The sequence below is a fragment of the Sciurus carolinensis genome, unplaced genomic scaffold (assembly GCF_902686445.1).
Source record: "Sciurus carolinensis unplaced genomic scaffold, mSciCar1.2, whole genome shotgun sequence".
NCBI classification, from domain to species: domain Eukaryota; kingdom Metazoa; phylum Chordata; class Mammalia; order Rodentia; family Sciuridae; genus Sciurus; species Sciurus carolinensis.
Window position 1 is genome coordinate 919,665 of NW_025920151.1, and position 8,792 is coordinate 928,456.

The 8,792-nt window shown below is 47.3% G+C and overlaps 1 pseudogene; it reads right to left on the minus strand.

Annotated features, from left to right (window-relative positions):
• LOC124974504 (WSC domain-containing protein 2-like) overlaps positions 1 to 5,502 on the minus strand; it is a 49,876-nt pseudogene extending 44,374 nt beyond the window's left edge.
• Positions 5,503 to 8,792: the final 3,290 nt, after the last annotated feature.

The following is an 8,792-nucleotide window of genomic DNA, read 5'->3' on the forward strand; positions in this document are numbered from 1 at the left end:
ACTGGAGGACAGTGGGCTCCAATCTAACAAGACCGCAGTCTTTATAAGAAGATGGTCATATGGGTTTGGGTGTGGTGGCACACGCCTATCATCCAAGCAAGTTGGGAGGCTGAGGCAGGAGGATCATGAGTTCAAAGCCAGCCCCAGTAACTTAGCCAGGCCCCAAGCGACTTAGCAAGACCCTGTCTCAAAATAAAAACCCTGTTTCAAAACAAAAAATAGAATGTGCTGGGGATGTGTTTCCGTGGTTAAATGCCCCTGGGTTCAATAACTAATACCAAAAACAAACACACACATAAAATAGGCATGGTGGTGCGTGCCAGTCATCTCAGCAGCTCGGGAGGCTGACAGGAGGTTCACAAGTTTGAGGCCAGCCTCAGTAATTTAGCAAGGCCCTGAGCAACTTAGTAAGAACTTAGTGAGACCCTGTCTCCAAATAAATAAATAAATGAACAAATAAATAAATCAAGCTGGGAATATAACTCAGTGGTCAAGCACCCCTGGCCTATGAAGAGACAGAGACAAAAGAATGCCTTGTGGCAACAGAAGATGCTGGAGTAACAGCAGAAGCCAAGGGAAGGGAGGGCAGCAGGGCAGAGGCACAGGGCAGTTGTCCCCAGAGCCTCTGGAGCGCGTGGCCCTGCCAACCCCTTGATTTTGGACCTGTGAACTCTGGAGGTGCGTGAGCCTCAACCCCTGTGTTGAAGGACCCATTTAGGGAACTCAGCTGTGGTGGCCCCGGAAAACAAATGCATCAATTGCCCACTGATGTTACACAAAATGAGTCTGCGCACCGAGCCGAACAGGGACATGCTCAGGCTGGAAACTCAAGTAGGTACTCTACTGCTCGGGACGCTCCACCACCCTGGAAGTGGTCCTGGGGCTGACCGCTCCAGGATGTCTGGGCTTTGCATGCAGGGACTGGCATTTCCTGCTCATGCGCAGGGGCCTGGGGGCTGGAGGGTCCCACAGCTCCCTCCACTGCTTCTCCCCCAGGAGGCCACCAAGGGGTCTCCCTGGGAATTTCGAAGCTGCTCCCCGCTGAACTGTCTCCTGAGTGATTTTCCCAGTACTGTGCACTATGTTTTCAAATTAGAAATAATTTTGACTCCTTGTGGAAGAATTTTATCAAAGTAAAAGTTGCTACAGTGGGGGAAGCAGGGTGACCCATCAAATATGCCAAAAGATGCTGGAGACGCAGTGCCATGGTGCGGGAGGGGAGGCACCAGCCCCTGGTGGGGCGGCTGGTGGGGTCCAGCCATCTTCCTCCTGGGCTCTATCTGTTTTGACATATTCTAATTTTTCTACAATGAGCATGTATGGCTTTGGTAATGGACGGTTAGTGTTTGAAAATATAGCTTCTTTTTTTTTTTAACCTACCTGTCCTTCCCTAAGAGACTGTGAATATTCCTTAGAGAAAAAACATTTGAATTATTTCTGAGTCTGCATCTCCCAGGAAGGGGCTAGGCATACAAAAAATGCATAATGAGAAGAAGGAAGGAAGGAAGGAAGGAAGGAAGGAAGGAAGGAAGGAAGGGAGGGAGGGAGGGAGGGAGGGAGGAAAGAAAGTCTCCAACCATCTGCATTCAAATACAGTTTTACCCTCTCCCTTCTGCTGGGGAACCTGGAGAAAATTACTTAACCTCTCTGTACCTGAGTTTCTTCCTGTGAACTGGAGTTAATCAGAGTACCTTAGTGTATTGCTATGAAGAAGTAATAGATGTACAGTGGCCAGCCCAGCACCTGGTACTTAACACACACTCAATTTACCCTCCGGAAACATCACAACAGACACCAGTGCTCAGTCCCTTTTATCCCTTGGAGGAAACTTAGTCTCAGAGCAGTGACGATACTGCCCAAGGCTGCACAGCCAGCAAGTTGTGGAACAGGATTCAACCCCTGACCCGCTGCTCTGGAGCTCAGGCCGGGTGGGGCTCCTGAGTTGACCCATAAACCACCTCTACCGGTGGCACCAGGATTTGGGTTTCCTGTCCAGTACCTCCCCTCTGCCTTGCTGCCTCCAGCAGATCCCCCGCTGGCTTGAGGAAGCCCATGTGTTTAGCACCAGGTGGGAGAAGCTGCTGACCTTTAATCCACTTGGTTGTCTGTCCTTGCTGGGCTCTGAATAAGTCCCTCCTGGACAGGGTGGATCTGTGTGGATTGGTGGATCTTAATACCACCAATCCCAAGGCTGCCTGTGGAGAGCTCCAGCCAGGGCTGCCTTATGCTTCTTTCTTTCTTCTCTCTTTGCATTTCATAAACTCTAGAGCATTGCTGGGCTCAGCATGCAGGGCTGACTAACATAGCAGCGGGGAAGGCTCACACACTTTGGAACTTAACAGACCTCGTTTTAAACCTCAGTTTTTCCACGAACTACCTGTGTAGACCCGGGTGAGTGATTTCTGGGTCTCAGTTTTACCATCTGTGAAATGGCACAATCTCTGAACTGAGTTGGACAAATTCAATGAAAGACTCACACGTGGAAAGTCTTTAACGATCAGTGAGTAGATATCAGCTACTGATAAGAACAACAGCAACTAATAAGTGACCTATGGTATAATCCAGAAGACAGGATGAGCATTTTGCACATATCATTTCATTACGATATGAAAAGTAAATAAAGCTTGATGGCATGTAGTAGTTGCTTGAGAAAGGGTGACTAGTAGCAGAGGCAGCAGCATATGGCGGTTCAGCAGCATCTGTGGGGGATGGTTCCAGCATCCCCTGTGGATACAAAAATTAGCGAATGCTTGAGTCCCTTGCGTAAAATGGTGTCGTGTTTGTACAGAACCTGTGCACACACTCATGGATCTTTAGGTCACCTCTATATTATTATGACCTCCAATAGAGCATGGATTCTATGTAAGTAGTTGTCACTCTGTATCACTGAGAGCAAAAAGGCAAGAAAAAAGTCTGCAACCTATTTTTTTCTCGATTATTTTCCATCTGTGTTTCATCGAATCTGAGGGTGTGGAACCCACAGACGTCAAGGGATGTCTGTTTCATTCTCACAACAAATGGGGACATGGTTGTGCATGTATCAACTATGCCAAGGGGATTGGTACCCTAAAGGGCATCTAGACAGGCACAGGTCATGACCATTCCTACGTGGGCCAGGCAGGAAGCTCTGGGGAGAAGGGTTTCATGGAACCTGGAAGGGGCAGTTTCCTGGAGATGGAAAAGCTGAGACTTGGCAGTCCTCCCGGGAGTGGGGGACCCACCATGTGTTCCTCCAACCACTCATCCACCCAAACAGGAGTGGAGAGCCAGCTCAGCACCAGGTGCTGTCCCAGGTGCTTATGGAACTGAGACAAGGACAGGCAGCAGTCCTGCCTTCCCAGAGCTGGCAGGGGTGCAGGGTGCTCTCCACGGTGATAACAGCAGTGACCAAAGAGAGGCTGGGGGATGTGGTTGTGACCAGGTAGGAAGCAGGACCTGTTGGGTCACCCTGGGAAGCATCTGTGGAAGGCAGGGTTTGATTGGAGGCTCAAAGGAAGGGAAGAAGGGAGCCATAGAAAGATCTGGGGAAAGAGCATCCAGGGTGGAAGAACGGCCTACCCAGAGTTCCTGAGGTAGGAAAAAACTGGGCGTGCCTGGTGAGCAGCAGGAAGATGGCTGCGGGGGGAATATTCCAAGGTGGGGTTGGGAGGTGGCCAGGCACCTCCAAGGGGTTGGGTCTGGCCTTGAAGCATGACAAGGAGCTTTGGGACTTTCCAAGGACAGGTGGAGCTGGGAGTGGCCAACCTCTCCACTGGGTGGCCCTCCTTCCTAACCTGTACCTGTGAGATGGGCTCCTTCCCAGGAAGACCCCACGAGCACCCCTGAACATCTCTGATCATCTCTGCTGGGCTGGGAGTGCCATGTGCTTTCCTGAGTGTCAGCTCCCTGAATGCTCAGAACTGCCTGGAAGGGAGCCATTGTTACCCCCATTTTACAGATTTCAAAACTGAGACCCAAGAAGACCAAGTCAACTGCTTGTGCCACACGGCTGGATGGGGTGGAGGTGGAGTGTGAGTCCCAGTTCCCCACCTGTCCTGCTGTGTCCCACCTGCCCTCTCCCTTCCCAGTGAACACCGGGGTCTTCAAGAGGCAGAGATCTAGGGAAGTCCCCAGGGCAGGAGCATGGAATCTGTTAGAGGCCTCTGAGCCAGGAGGAGCTCCCTCAGTCACCCTGCATCCCTCCATGGTGCAGAGAGGAATTTCTGTGAGTTGAATCTGTGGACACAAGGCTGGCTGGGTGTCCCCTCTGCCTCAGTGTATTCTCCAAGCCATCTGGCCTGAGTTCTGGGGACCCCATTCCTGTCAATCTCATGGATTGCCGGGTCCCTCCCAGCATGCTGGGCAGATGGGAATGCTAGTAGACTTAGGGTGCCGTCACAGGGAGCCAAGCGTCCTGGCCAGGGAGACCTGGTTTAAGCTCCAGGGCTACTGAGCCAAGAGCCAGTGTCTTCACTACTGCCAGCCTGTGTCCACATCTGTCAGTTGAGCACAGCATTTTACATGTCATGTTCAACCCACGGAATTCAGTGAAAATCAGCAAAGCCCTTTATGCCTTTATGATTGCTAAGAAAATGCAATCAAACATGGCCAGGGCAGTGGCATCCCCTGAAGACCCATTGCCAAGGACCCAGAATGTGGCCCATGGGTGGTGTGATGGAGCCCAAGCCCTGTCACTTGGTAGCCAGGTGAACACGGGCTCTTGGAACCCATTTCCTCCTCTTTACCATGGGAATCATGGCAACCAAGTGTAGATTTGTGGAAATAACTCCAAATATGCCAAGTGCTTACAACAGGACCTGGGCCTGATATACCTGAGAGTTGGCTGGCGTAATTTTGTGTGTGTTTCACAAGTTGGAGGAAGGGGGGGGGTGGAGCTTGGAGCCCTGATGGACAGCTGGGCTCAAATGCAAACTTGCTGATTGACAAGCTGTGCAAACTTGCACAGGCTGCTTAACCTCCCTGAGCTTCAGTTATTTTCTACTGTGGAGCAGGGGTGATAGTGAAATCTTGCAGTATCTCTATGAGCTCAGGACAGCTGGTTCCTATTAAATGCCAGTGCTAGAACTGTATTACCCTCTGGCCTGTCCCTCCATCCCTCTCCCAGGCCCTGATCCATAGGGTTCTTACCTCGTTCCTCCTCCTTCTCCTGGAGGACTCTCCCCTTGAGGGCTCCGCTCCAGGCTCCCCTGTAGTCACCCAGATTGGCTCTCTCATTGGCATCCTTGCACTTGAATGAGGGTCCGTGCCTGCAGGGATGCTGGAGGCTTCACCCTCCTGGAATCCCCGGGCCAGGTGCATGTTGCCCAAGAAAGGCAGCTTGTTGCCCTGGGCAGGGCCTCCCCTGGCCAGGCTGGCCTGTCTCTGAGAGACGGCGGGCTGGCCCACAAAGCCAGAGTGCAGGAATACCAGGCTCCTGGTGGTCAGGTAGAGCACCAGGAAGGTGAAGAAATGCAGGGGCTTCCTGCAGAAGTACCACTGGAATTTGAACCAGAGCTTGGCCATAGCGGGGTCATTCCAGACTGGCTCCTGGGGCTGGGTTGGCTGGGAGGTGACGGAGGGGCCTCGGGGTTCCGGGCTTCCCTAGGGATGGCACCACTGGTGATCCTCAGTCTTCCTCCGCCTGCAAAGGTGGTTCCCAAACCCAAAGGTCAAGGACAGGTCTGGCACTTGGTTGAAGCCAACAGAAAGGTCACCAAAGATTAAGGTTAAATCAAGATGAGCTTTTTGAAACCAAGAAAGGGGCCACCATGTCCCTACATCTAGTTCTTCACCTCAGAATTCCCGAATGATGCTGAAAATGGCAATTTAGCAGAGGGTTCTGGGGCAGGCCACTCCTGGCCCCTGTTGGCCCCTGCTGGCCCCTGCTGGCCCCTAAGGCCTGGGGAGCTGGATGACATCACCAGGGCCTTGATTCTGGCCTCTTCTCCTAGCCAGGCCCAGGCTTAGAGCGTCTGCCTTCTGGGATCAGAAACTGGCAGACCTCCAGCTGTCAGGCATCAGGATGCACGGCTGTCACCTGCAAAGGACCACAGACACCAGCATGAGGAGCCCCTCGCCATGACAGAACTTACAGGAGACCTGAGCATCCTTCACCCAGGATGCCAAAGGACAGGGACAGGAGGAACCGGGGAATGGTACAGAGCACCTCAGGGGTGGAGCAGAGAGGAGCCCAGGCCTAGGTCTTCATCCCGAATGGAGAAGCAGGAGCTTGACTTTTCCTGGGTCCTAGTTTGGGGATAAACTTTATCTCAGCCAAGAAAACGTTCTCTTTTTTTTTCTGGTTCAATTTTTCTTTAATTTTCCAAATATCACTTATTTTCTACTTCCTTTTTTACTTTATTTTAACATTCACATGACAATACATTTGTCCTAGGAAATCATCTGTGATTACAAATAAAAATATGCATCCACAGCCCTTAAATACATGTAAACTATTGAAATGTCGACATCAAATTTCTACTTTAATAAAGAAAGTTATAAATGTTAAATGAGCATTGTTTACTTATAATGCTGACTTTAAAGAGATCTGGAAATAAATTGTAGTAAAATTATTGCTTCCAAAGTCAAGTTGGCACAATCTATACAAGACAGAAGTCAAACAAAAACATACTGCACCAAAGCAGTTACATAACTAACCTTAATCCCATCTCTTGACACTTCATTTTTGCATCAGCAAAAGTCATCCTTTTACAATCTTTAAAATCAAAAGGGTGTCCTGGCATCTAGATATTTAAGTTCTATACATATTATGATATATCCTCTGCTGTTTAACCACAGCACTGACTTAATTTATTTGCACATTAAGCAGTACAATAAATACTTCAAAAAACCTTAATGTGAAGTTTCATAGTATATTACTTTGCCAGATAATAAAAAAATTCATGTGTAAAACAAGATGTATTTATTTTCATTGTTTAAAAAAAACTGCAACATTTATTGTACAATCTCTGGAACTGTAAAATAGCTATTCTTTCAACTTACAAATTTGAGGGAAAGTATTTTAAATATCAAAATATACATGCTGAATGTGATTGAGTATATAAGCACCAAAAATCTAAAAACTTTACAAAAATTGTTTAAACGCATAAGGTGCATTTACTTATGAATTACATTCAGTTGGAGGGAATAAATAGTACCCCAAAGATTATCAATAGTTATGAACTATCCAGAACACATCCAACTTACAGCAAAATAACAAATACTGCTTATAGGTTGTTTTTATACAAGCCATCTAAAATTTAGAGTCAAAATTTAAGTGATGCCTTATATTGTAAAAGGCAGTTTGATCATTAAATTTGTTTATGTTCCAGTTTATGATACTTCAGACATAATAGGTATTTAATGCCCTAGAAAAATTAAAGCAAAATAAAACAAAACTAATGAACTTAGTAAATCTTAAGTTAAGGAAAAAGTGAGATCTCCTATATTTTATGTAGAATTGGGAATAAAGTCATTTTAGGTCAAATAAAATTATTTTTAAAAATGTTATCAGTCTATTGAGTAATTAGGACTTTTCTAAATATGCCACTGCAGCCTTGGACAATAATTGCCATTATGAAGTTACATAAAGTAAATACAAAATGAATTTCTTGGTTTATAAGTCAAACTTATCATGATACTAAAGCATGTCCCTTTACAAACCACTTGGTCAATGCCAATAACAAATAAGGAAAACATATACCTGTATTGCTCTAAATATACTGTTTTAGCTGTGCTAAATTACCTAATTAGGTCAGGGAAGGGACTTGGCCTGGTTCTTAGGTTTGTGGAGTTTCCACCTCCAGCTTCCCTCTAAATAGCTTATACAAGATCGAGTTTTTGACATTCACTAACACAAAATTCAGAAGCTGTGGTCCTGAAGGTCACCTACATTTACATAAAGACTTTTTGCTGTGTGCATTAAAGAATTTGTTGTGCTTTTCACAAATGTGATATAAGTTTTTAGGGGCAGGAATCAAATCCACAGGCCCTCTCCACTACCCCATGAAGAACAGGAGGAGGGACAGTGGTGTTATTCAGCAAAACATTCATTCATTCCATGATTATCGAGCATCTACTATGTGCCTACCTTTGTGCCAAGCCTTCGTTCCTTCTTTTTGTCAGTCCTATGGGAGGTAAGGATCTCCCCAGTTCACAGATGAGGAAACTGAGGTCTCCTTGCTGGTGGGAGGTAGAGATGGGATTTGAAACCAGGATACTGCAAAATCTCAAAGTTCATCTCTTAATCACATCTTTTTTGACTCTGCCTTTCCCGCCATGCCATCTAGACATCACTTGAGAATACAGAGTCATCCTCCAGAGCCATGAGCCATCTGCACTTCTTCCCAGTTACAGACAGGGGCTCACCTTTTCTCAGGGTCTCTCAGAGAAGGGCCTGAGGAGCATCTGATTCCCAATTGCCCTGGACCCTGGTCCACATGAAGATTCCTGACTACCCTGACCAGCACCTCTAGCTAAGGGGGAAGCCTACGGGTGCCCTTGGAGGATGGGACGATGAGAGAGTTGAGAAACATTGCTTCTTCAGTTGGTTTTCCTAGGTGTAAAATCCAATCCATCACAAATTATCATTTCTGCTTATTGGACATGGTTTATTTCATTAGCCAGAGATTATAGGATGTGCTTATGTGTTTGTCAGTGTGGAATACTATAGATCATGAACTATCACAACTTTCTGATAGTAGCTTGCGGCCTGGTAAAGGGGGAATTTACTGACCCAGGGTGAGTCAGTTTGCTCAGACTGCCAGTTTCCTCATCTGCAAAGGAAAAAGGAAGGACTGACTGAGTCCATTGCT